Below are 12072 nucleotides of genomic sequence, written 5' to 3'. Positions count from 1 at the left end.
GGCACCACTGGGGATGCACTGCAGTGAGTCTAGAGAGTGCACTGGCACCACTGGGGATGCAGTGCAGTGAGTCCAGAGAGTGCACTGGCACCACTGGGGATGCAGTGCAGTGAGTCCAGAGAGTGCACTGGCACCACTGGGGATGCACTGCAGTGAGTCCAGAGAGTGCACTGGCACCACTGGGGATGCAGTGCAGTGAGTCTAGAGAGTGCACTGGCACCACTGGGGATGCACTGCAGTGACTCCAGAGAGTGCACTGGCACCACTGGGGATGCAGTGCAGTGAGTCCAGAGAGTGCACTGGCACCACTGGGGATGCACTGCAGTGACTCTAGAGAGTGCACTGGCACCACTGGGGATGCAGTGCAGTGAGTCCAGAGAGTGCACTGGCACCACTGGGGATGCACTGCATTGAGTCCAGAGAGTGCACTGGCACCACTGGGGATGCACTGCAGTGAGTCCAGAGAATGCACTGGCAGTAATGGGGATGCAGTGCAGTGACTCGAAAGAGTGCACTGGCACCACGGCGGATGCACTGCAGTGAGTCCGGAGAGTGCCCTGGCACCAATGGTGATGCAGTGCAGTGAGTCCAGAGAGTGCACTGGCACCACTGGGGATGCACTGCAGTGAGTCCAGAGAGTGCACTGGCACCACTGGGGATGCACTGCAGTGAGTCCAGAGAGTGCACTGGCACCAATGGGGATGCACTGCAGTGACTCCAGAGAGTGCACTGGCACCACTGGGGATGCAGTGCTGTGAGTCCGGAGAGTGCCCTGGCACCAATGGTGATGCAGTGCAGTGAGTCCAGAGAGTGCACTGGCACCACTGGGGATGCACTGCAGTGACTCCAGAGAGTGCACTGGCACCACTGGGGATGCAGTGCAGTGAGTCCAGAGAGTGCACTGGCACCACTGGGATGCAGTGCAGTGAGTCCAGAGAGTGCACTGGCACCACTGGGGATGCACTGCAGTGACTCCAGAGAGTGCACTGGCACCACTGGGGATGCAGTGCAGTGAGTCCAGAGAGTGCACTGGCACCACTGGGGATGCAGTGCAGTGAGTCCAGAGAGTGCACTGGCACCACGGGGAATGCACTGCAGTGAGTCCAGAGAGTGCACTGGCACCACTGGGGATGCAGTGCAGTGAGTGCAGAGAGGGCACTGGCACCACTGGGATGCAGTGCAGTGACTCTAGAGAGTGCACTGGCACCACTGGGGATGCAGTACAGTGAGTCCACAGAGTGCACTGGCACCACTGGGGATGCACTGCAGTGAGTCCAGAGAGTGCACTGGCACCAGTGGGGATGCAGTGCAGTGAGTCCAGAGAGTGCACTGGCACCACTGGGGATGCAGTGCAGTGACTGTAGAGAGTGCACTAGCACCACTGGGGATGCAGTGCAGTGAGTCCAGAGAGTGCAGTGGCACCACTGGGGATGCAGTGCAGTGAGTCCCGAGAGTGCACTGGCACCACTGGGGATGCACTGCATTGAGTCCAGAGAGTGCACTGGCACCACTGGGGATGCACTGCAGTGAGTCCAGAGAATGCACTGGCAGTAATGGGGATGCAGTGCAGTGAGTCCAGAGAGGGCACTGGCACCACTGCAGATGCACTGCAGTGAGTCCGGAGAGTGCCCTGGCACCAATGGTGATGCAGTGCAGTGAGTCCAGAGAGTGCACTGGCACCACTGGGGATGCACTGCAGTGAGTCCAGAGAGTGCACTGGCACCACTGGGGATGCACTGCAGTGAGTCCAGAGAGTGCACTGGCACCACTGGGGATGCAGTGCAGTGACTCCAGAGAGTGCACTGGCACCACTGGGGATGCAGTGCTGAAACTCCAGAGAGTGCACTGGCACCACTGGGGATGCAGTGCAGTGAGTCCAGAGAGTGCACTGGCACCACTGGGGATGCACTGCAGTGACTCCAGAGAGTGCACTGGCACCAATGGTGATGCACTGCAGTGAGTCCAGAGAGTGCACTGGCACCACTGGGGATGCACTGCAGTGAGTCCAGAGAGTGCACTGGCACCACTGGGGATGCACTGCAGTGAGTCCAGAGAGTGCACTGGCACCAATGGGGATGCACTGCAGTGACTCCAGAGAGTGCACTGGCACCACTGGGGATGCACTGCATTGAGTCCAGAGAGTGCACTGGCACCACTGGGGATGCAGTGCAGTGAGTCCAGAGAGTGCACTGGCACCACTGGGGATGCACTGCAGTGACTCTAGAGAGTGCACTGGCACCACTGGGGATGCAGTGCAGTGAGTCCAGAGAGTGCACTGGCACCACTGGGGATGCAGTGCAGTGAGTCCAGAGAGTGCACTGGCACCACGGGGAATGCACTGCAGTGAGTCCAGAGAGTGCACTGGCACCACTGGGGATGCAGTGCAGTGAGTGCAGAGAGGGCACTGGCACCACTGGGGATGCACTGCAGTGACTCTAGAGAGTGCACTGGCACCACTGGGGATGCAGTACAGTGAGTCCAGAGAGTGCACTGGCACCACTGGGGATGCACTGCAGTGAGTCCAGAGAGTGCACTGGCACCACTGGGGATGCACTGCAGTGACTCTAGAGAGTGCACTGGCACCACTGGGGATGCAGTGCAGTGAGTCCAGAGAGTGCACTGGCACCACTGGGGATGCAGTGCAGTGAGTCCAGAGAGTGCACTGGCACCACTGGGGATGCACTGCATTGAGTCCAGAGAGTGCACTGGCACCACTGGGGATGCACTGCAGTGAGTCCATAGAATGCACTGGCAGTAATGGGGATGCAGTGCAGTGACTCGAAAGAGTGCACTGGCACCACTGCGGATGCACTGCAGTGAGTCCGGAGAGTGCCCTGGCACCACTGGGGATGCAGTGCAGTGAGTCCAGAGAGTGCACTGGCACCACTGGGGATGCACTGCAGTGAGTCCAGAGAGTGCACTGGCACCACTGGGGATGCACTGCAGTGAGTCCAGAGAGTGCACTGGCACCAATGGGGATGCACTGCAGTGAGTCCAGAGAGTGCACTGGCACCACTGGGGATGCAGTGCAGTGAGTCCAGAGAGTGCACTGGCACCACTGGGGATGCAGTGCAGTGAGTCCAGAGAGTGCACTGGCACCACTGGGGATGCAGTGCAGTGAGTCCACAGAGTGCACTGGCACCACTGGGGATGCACTGCAGTGAGTCCAGAGAGTGCACTGGCACCACTGGGGATGCACTGCAGTGAGTCCAGAGAGTGCACTGGCACCACTGGGGATGCAGTGCAGTGAGTCCAGAGAGTGCACTGGCACCACTGGGGATGCACTGCAGTGACTCTAGAGAGTGCACTGGCACCACTGGGGATGCAGTGCAGTGAGTCCAGAGAGTGCACTGGCACCACTGGGGATGCACTGCAGTGAGTCTAGAGAGTGCACTGGCACCACTGGGGATGCAGTGCAGTGAGTCCAGAGAGTGCACTGGCACCACTGGGATGCACTGCAGTGACTCTAGAGAGTGCACTGGCACCACTGGGGATGCAGTGCAGTGAGTCCAGAGAGTGCACTGGCACCACTGGGGATGCACTGCAGTGAGTCCAGAGAGTGCACTGGCACCACTGGGGATGCAGTGCAGTGAGTCCAGAGAGTGCACTGGCACCACTGGGGATGCACTGCAGTGACTCTAGAGAGTGCACTGGCACCACTGGGGATGCAGTACAGTGAGTCCAGAGAGTGCACTGGCACCACTGGGGATGCACTGCAGTGACTCCAGAGAGTGCACTGGCACCACTGGGGATGCACTGCAGTGACTCCAGAGAGTGCACTGGCACCACTGGGGATGCACTGCAGTGAGTCCAGAGAGTGCACTGGCACCACTGGGGATGCAGTGCAGTGAGTCCAGAGAGTGCAGTGGCACCACTGGGGATGCACTGCAGTGAGTCCAGAGAGTGCACTGGCACCACTGGGGATGCACTGCAGTGAGTCCAGAGAGTGCACTGGCACCACTGGGGATGCAGTGCTGTGAGTCCACAGAGTGCACTGGCACCGCTGGGGATGCAGTGCAGTGAGTCCAGAGAGTGCACTGGCACCACTGGGGATGCACTGCAGTGAGTCCAGAGAGTGCACTGGCACCACTGGGGATGCAGTACAGTGAGTCCACAGAGTGCACTGGCACCACTGGGGATGCACTGCAGTGAGTCCAGAGAGTGCACTGGCACCACTGGGGATGCGGTGCAGTGAGTCCAGAGAGTGCACTGGCACCACTGGGGATGCACTGCAGTGACTCTAGAGAGTGCACTGGCACCACTGGGGATGCAGTGCAGTGAGTCCAGAGAGTGCACTGGCACCACTGGGGATGCACTGCGGTGAGTCTAGAGAGTGCACTGGCACCACTGGGGATGCGGTGCAGTGAGTCCAGAGAGTGCACTGGCACCACGGGGGAAGCACTGCAGTGACTCTAGAGAGTGCACTGGCACCACTGGGGATGCAGTGCAGTGAGTCCAGAGAGTGCACTGGCACCACTGGGGATGCACTGCAGTGAGTCCAGAGAGTGCACTGGCACCACTGGGGATGCAGTGCAGTGAGTCCAGAGAGTGCACTGGCACCACGGGGAATGCACTGCAGTGAGTCCAGAGAGTGCACTGGCACCACTGGGGATGCAGTGCAGTGAGTACAGAGAGGGCACTGGCACCACTGGGATGCAGTGCAGTGACTCTAGAGAGTGCACTGGCACCACTGGGGATGCAGTGCAGTGAGTCCAGAGAGTGCACTGGCACCACTGGGGATGCAGTGCAGTGAGTCCAGAGAGTGCACTGGCACCACTGGGGATGCAGTGCAGTGAGTCCAGAGAGTGCACTGGCACCACTGGGGATGCACTGCATTGAGTCCAGAGAGTGCACTGGCACCACTGGGGATGCACTGCAGTGAGTCCAGAGAATGCACTGGCAGTAATGGGGATGCAGTGCAGTGACTCGAAAGAGTGCACTGGCACCACTGCGGATGCACTGCAGTGAGTCCGGAGAGTGCCCTGGCACCAATGGTGATGCAGTGCAGTGAGCCCAGAGAGTGCACTGGCACCACTGCGGATGCACTGCAGTGAGTCCAGAGAGTGCACTGGCACCACTGGGGATGCACTGCAGTGAGTCCAGAGAGTGCACTGGCACCAATGGGGATGCACTGCAGTGACTCCAGAGAGTGCACTGGCACCACTGGGGATGCAGTGCTGTGAGTCCGGAGAGTGCCCTGGCACCAATGGTGATGCAGTGCAGTGAGTCCAGAGAGTGCACTGGCACCACTGGGGATGCACTGCAGTGAGTCCAGAGAATGCACTGGCACCACTGGGGATGCAGTGCAGTGAGTCCAGAGAGTGCACTGGCACCACTGGGGATGCACTGCAGTGAGTCCAGAGAGTGCACTGGCACCACTGGGGATGCGGTGCAGTGAGTCCAGAGAGTGCACTGGCACCACTGGGGATGCACTGCAGTGACTCTAGAGAGTGCACTGGCACCACTGGGGATGCAGTGCAGTGAGTCCAGAGAGTGCACTGGCACCACTGGGGATGCAGTGCAGTGAGTCCAGAGAGTGCACTGGCACCACTGGGGATGCAGTGCAGTGAGTCCAGAGAGTGCACTGGCACCACGGGGAATGCACTGCAGTGAGTCCAGAGAGTGCACTGGCACCACTGGGGATGCAGTGCAGTGAGTGCAGAGAGGGCACTGGCACCACTGGGATGCAGTGCAGTGACTCTAGAGAGTGCACTGGCACCACTCGGGATGCAGTACAGTGAGTCCACAGAGTGCACTGGCACCACTGGGGATGCACTGCAGTGACTCCAGAGAGTGCACTGGCACCACTGGGGATGCAGTGCAGTGAGTCCAGAGAGTGCACTGGCACCACTGGGGATGCAGTGCAGTGAGTCCCGAGAGTGCACTGGCACCACTGGGGATGCAGTGCAGTGAGTCCAGAGAGTGCACTGGCACCACTGGGGATGCAGTGCAGTGAGTGCAGAGAGGGCACTGGCACCACTGGGGATGCAGTGCAGTGACTCTAGAGAGTGCACTGGCACCACTGGGATGCAGTACAGTGAGTCCACAGAGTGCACTGGCACCACTGGGGATGCACTGCAGTGACTCTAGAGAGTGCACTAGTACCACTGGGGATGCAGTGCAGTGAGTCCAGAGAGTACAGTGGCACCACTGGGGATGCAGTGCAGTGAGTCCCGAGAGTGCACTGGCACCACTGGGGATGCACTGCAGTGAGTCCAGAGAGTGCACTGGCACCACTGGGGATGCACTGCAGTGAGTCCAGAGAGTGCACTGGCACCAATGGGGATGCAGTGCAGTGAGTCCAGAGAGTGCACTGGCACCACTGGGGATGCACTGCAGTGAGTCCAGAGAGTGCACTGGCACCACTGGGGATGCAGTGCAGTGAGTCCACAGAGTGCACTGGCACCAATGGGGATGCACTGCAGTGACTCCAGAGAGTGCACTGGCACCACTGGGGATGCAGTGCTGAAAGTCCAGAGAGTGCACTGGCACCACTGGGGATGCAGTGCAGTGAGTCCAGAGAGTGCACTGGCACCACTGGGGATGCAGTGCAGTGACTCCAGAGAGTGCACTGGCACCAATGGTGATGCAGTGCAGTGAGTCCAGAGAGTGCACTGGCACCACTGGGGATGCACTGCAGTGAGTCCAGAGAGTGCACTGGCACCACTGGGGATGCACTGCAGTGACTCCAGAGAGTGCACTGGCACCACTGGGGATGCAGTACAGTGAGTCCAGAGAGTGCACTGGCACCACTGGGGATGCACTGCAGTGAGTCCAGAGAGTGCACTGGCACCACTGGGGATGCAGTGCAGTGACTCCAGAGAGTGCACTGGCACCACTGGGGATGCAGTGCTGAAACTCCAGAGAGTGCACTGGCACCACTGGGGATGCAGTGCAGTGAGTCCAGAGAGTGCACTGGCACCACTGGGGATGCACTGCAGTGACTCCAGAGAGTGCACTGGCACCACTGGGGATGCAGTGCAGTGAGTCCAGAGAGTGCACTGGCACCACTGGGGATGCACTGCAGTGAGTCCAGAGAGTGCACTGGCACCACTGGGGATGCACTGCAGTGAGTCCAGAGAGTGCACTGGCACCACTGGGGATGCACTGCAGTGACTCCAGAGAGTGCACTGGCACCACTGGGGATGCACTGCAGTGAGTCCAGAGAGTGCACTGGCACCACTGGGGATGCACTGCAGTGAGTCCAGAGAGTGCACTGGCACCACTGGGGATGCACTGCAGTGACTCTAGAGAGTGCACTGGCACCACTGGGGATGCAGTGCAGTGAGTCCAGAGAGTGCACTGGCACCACTGGGGATGCACTGCATTGAGTCCAGAGAGTGCACTGGCACCACTGGGGATGCACTGCAGTGAGTCCATAGAATGCACTGGCAGTAATGGGGATGCAGTGCAGTGACTCGAAAGAGTGCACTGGCACCACTGCGGATGCACTGCAGTGAGTCCGGAGAGTGCCCTGGCACCAATGGTGATGCAGTGCAGTGAGTCCAGAGAGTGCACTGGCACCACTGGGGATGCACTGCAGTGAGTCCAGAGAGTGCACTGGCACCACTGGGGATGCACTGCAGTGAGTCCAGAGAGTGCACTGGCACCAATGGGGATGCACTGCAATGAGTCCAGAGAGTGCACTGGCACCACTGGGGATGCAGTGCTGTGAGTCCAGAGAGTGCACTGGCACCACTGGGGATGCAGTGCAGTGAGTCCAGAGAGTGCACTGGCACCACTGGGGATGCAGTACAGTGAGTCCACAGAGTGCACTGGCACCACTGGGGATGCACTGCAGTGAGTCCAGAGAGTGCACTGGCACCACTGGGGATGCGGTGCAGTGAGTCCAGACAGTGCACTGGCACCACTGGGGATGCACTGCAGTGACTCTAGAGAGTGCACTGGCACCAGTGGGGATGCAGTGCAGTGAGTCCAGAGAGTGCACTGGCACCACAGGGGATGCACTGCGGTGAGTCTAGAGAGTGCACTGGCACCACTGGGGATGCAGTGCAGTGAGTCCAGAGAGTGCACTGGCACCACGGGGGATGCACTGCAGTGACTCTAGAGAGTGCACTGGCACCACTGGGGATGCAGTGCAGTGAGTCCAGAGAGTGCACTGGCACCACTGGGGATGCACTGCAGTGAGTCCAGAGAGTGCACTGGCACCACTGGGGATGCAGTGCAGTGAGTCCAGAGAGTGCACTGGCACCACTGGGGATGCACTGCAGTGACTCTAGAGAGTGCACTGGCACCACTGGGGATGCAGTACAGTGAGTCCAGAGAGTGCACTGGCACCACTGCGGATGCACTGCAGTGACTCCAGAGAGTGCACTGGCACCACTGGGGATGCACTGCAGTGACTCCAGAGAGTGCACTGGCACCACTGGGGATGCACTGCATTGAGTCCAGAGAGTGCACTGGCACCACTGGGGATGCAGTGCAGTGAGTCCAGAGAGTGCAGTGGCACCACTGGGGATGCACTGCAGTGAGTGCAGAGAGTGCACTGGCACCACTGGGGATGCACTGCAGTGAGTCCAGAGAGTGCACTGGCACCACTGGGGATGCAGTGCTGTGAGTCCACAGAGTGCACTGGCACCGCTGGGGATGCAGTGCAGTGAGTCCAGAGAGTGCACTGGCACCACTGGGGATGCACTGCAGTGAGTCCAGAGAGTGCACTGGCACCACTGGGGATGCAGTACAGTGAGTCCACAGAGTGCACTGGCACCACTGGGGATGCACTGCAGTGAGTCCAGAGAGTGCACTGGCACCACTGGGGATGCGGTGCAGTGAGTCCAGAGAGTGCACTGGCACCACTGGGGATGCACTGCAGTGACTCTAGAGAGTGCACTGGCACCACTGGGGATGCACTGCGGTGAGTCTAGAGAGTGCACTGGCACCACTGGGGATGCGGTGCAGTGAGTCCAGAGAGTGCACTGGCACCACTGGGGATGCACTGCGGTGAGTCTAGAGAGTGCACTGGCACCACTGGGGATGCGGTGCAGTGAGTCCAGAGAGTGCACTGGCACCACGGGGGATGCACTGCAGTGACTCTAGAGAGTGCACTGGCACCACTGGGGATGCAGTGCAGTGAGTCCAGAGAGTGCACTGGCACCACTGGGGATGCACTGCAGTGAGTCCAGAGAGTGCACTGGCACCACTGGGGATGCAGTGCAGTGAGTCCAGAGAGTGCACTGGCACCACGGGGAATGCACTGCAGTGAGTCCAGAGAGTGCACTGGCACCACTGGGGATGCAGTGCAGTGAGTACAGAGAGGGCACTGGCACCACTGGGATGCAGTGCAGTGACTCTAGAGAGTGCACTGGCACCAGTGGGGATGCAGTGCAGTGAGTCCAGAGAGTGCACTGGCACCACTGGGGATGCAGTGCAGTGACTCCAGAGAGTGCACTAGCACCACTGGGGATGCAGTGCAGTGAGTCCAGAGAGTGCACTGGCACCACTGGGGATGCACTGCATTGAGTCCCGAGAGTGCACTGGCACCACTGGGGATGCACTGCAGTGAGTCCAGAGAATGCACTGGCAGTAATGGGGATGCAGTGCAGTGACTCGAAAGAGTGCACTGGCACCACTGCGGATGCACTGCAGTGAGTCCGGAGAGTGCCCTGGCACCAATGGTGATGCAGTGCAGTGAGTCCAGAGAGTGCACTGGCACCACTGGGGATGCACTGCAGTGAGTCCAGAGAATGCACTGGCACCACTGGGGATGCAGTGCAGTGAGTCCAGAGAGTGCACTGGCACCACTGGGGATGCACTGCAGTGTGTCCAGAGAGTGCACTGGCACCACTGGGGATGCGGTGCAGTGAGTCCAGAGAGTGCACTGGCACCACTGGGGATGCACTGCAGTGACTCTAGAGAGTGCACTGGCACCACTGGGGATGCAGTGCAGTGAGTCCAGAGAGTGCACTGGCACCACTGGGGATGCAGTGCAGTGAGTCCAGAGAGTGCACTGGCACCACTGGGGATGCAGTGCAGTGAGTCCAGAGAGTGCACTGGCACCACGGGGAATGCACTGCAGTGAGTCCAGAGAGTGCACTGGCACCACTGGGGATGCAGTGCAGTGAGTCCAGAGAGGGCACTGGCACCACTGGGATGCAGTGCAGTGACTCTAGAGAGTGCACTGGCACCACTCGGGATGCAGTACAGTGAGTCCACAGAGTGCACTGGCACCACTGGGGATGCACTGCAGTGACTCCAGAGAGTGCACAGGCACCAGTGGGGATGCAGTGCAGTGAGTGCAGAGAGTGCACTGGCACCACTGGGGATGCACTGCAGTGACTCTAGAGAGTGCACTAGTACCACTGGGGATGCAGTGCAGTGAGTCCAGAGAGTACAGTGGCACCACTGGGGATGCAGTGCAGTGAGTCCCGAGAGTGCACTGGCACCACTGGGGATGCACTGCATTGAGTCCAGAGAGTGCACTGGCACCACTGGGGATGCACTGCAGTGAGTCCAGAGAATGCACTGGCAGTAATGGTGATGCAGTGCAGTGAGTCCAGAGAGTGCACTGGCACCACTGGGGATGCACTGCAGTGAGTCCAGAGAGTGCACTGGCACCACTGGGGATGCAGTGCAGTGAGTCCACAGAGTGCACTGGCACCAATGGGGATGCACTGCAGTGACTCCGGAGAGTGCACTGGCACCACTGGGGATGCAGTGCTGAAAGTCCAGAGAGTGCACTGGCACCAGTGGGGATGCAGTGCAGTGAGTCCAGAGAGTGCACTGGCACCACTGGGGATGCAGTGCAGTGACTCCAGGGAGTGCACTGGCACCAATGGTGATGCAGTGCAGTGAGTCCAGAGAGTGCACTGGCACCACTGGGGATGCACTGCAGTGACTCTAGAGAGTGCACTGGCACCACTGGGGATGCGGTGCAGTGAGTCCAGACAGTGCACTGGCACCACAGGGGATGCACTGCGGTGAGTCTAGAGAGTGCACTGGCACCACTGGGGATGCAGTGCAGTGAGTCCAGAGAGTGCACTGGCACCACGGGGGATGCACTGCAGTGACTCTAGAGAGTGCACTGGCACCACTGGGGATGCAGTGCAGTGAGTCCAGAGAGTGCACTGGCACCACTGGGGATGCACTGCAGTGAGTCCAGAGAGTGCACTGGCACCACTGGGGATGCAGTGCAGTGAGTCCAGAGAGTGCTCTGGCACCACTGGGGATGCACTGCAGTGACTCTAGAGAGTGCACTGGCACCACTGGGGATGCAGTACAGTGAGTCCAGAGAGTGCACTGGCACCACTGCGGATGCACTGCAGTGACTCCAGAGAGTGCACTGGCACCACTGGGGATGCACTGCAGTGACTCCAGAGAGTGCACTGGCACCACTGGGGATGCACTGCATTGAGTCCAGAGAGTGCACTGGCACCACTGGGGATGCAGTGCAGTGAGTCCAGAGAGTGCAGTGGCACCACTGGGGATGCACTGCAGTGAGTGCAGAGAGTGCACTGGCACCGCTGGGGATGCAGTGCAGTGAGTCCAGAGAGTGCACTGGCACCACTGGGGATGCACTGCAGTGAGTCCAGAGAGTGCACTGGCACCACTGGGGATGCAGTACAGTGAGTCCACAGAGTGCACTGGCACCACTGGGGATGCACTGCAGTGAGTCCCGAGAGTGCACTGGCACCACTGGGGATGCGGTGCAGTGAGTCCAGAGAGTGCACTGGCACCACTGGGGATGCACTGCAGTGACTCTAGAGAGTGCACTGGCACCACTGGGGATGCACTGCGGTGAGTCTAGAGAGTGCACTGGCACCACTGGGGATGCGGTGCAGTGAGTCCAGAGAGTGCACTGGCACCACGGGGGATGCACTGCAGTGACTCTAGAGAGTGCACTGGCACCACTGGGGATGCAGTGCAGTGAGTCCAGAGAGTGCACTGGCACCACTGGGGATGCACTGCAGTGAGTCCAGAGAGTGCACTGGCACCACTGGGGATGCAGTGCAGTGAGTCCAGAGAGTGCACTGGCACCACGGGGAATGCACTGCAGTGAGTCCAGAGAGTGCACTGGCACCACTGGGGATGCAGTGCAGTGAGTACAGAGAGGGC

Source organism: Anser cygnoides, chromosome 18, assembly GCF_040182565.1.
Source record: "Anser cygnoides isolate HZ-2024a breed goose chromosome 18, Taihu_goose_T2T_genome, whole genome shotgun sequence".
In the NCBI taxonomy this organism is placed as follows: Eukaryota; Metazoa; Chordata; class Aves; order Anseriformes; family Anatidae; genus Anser; species Anser cygnoides.
Note: the sequence above shows the minus strand (reverse complement) of the source record.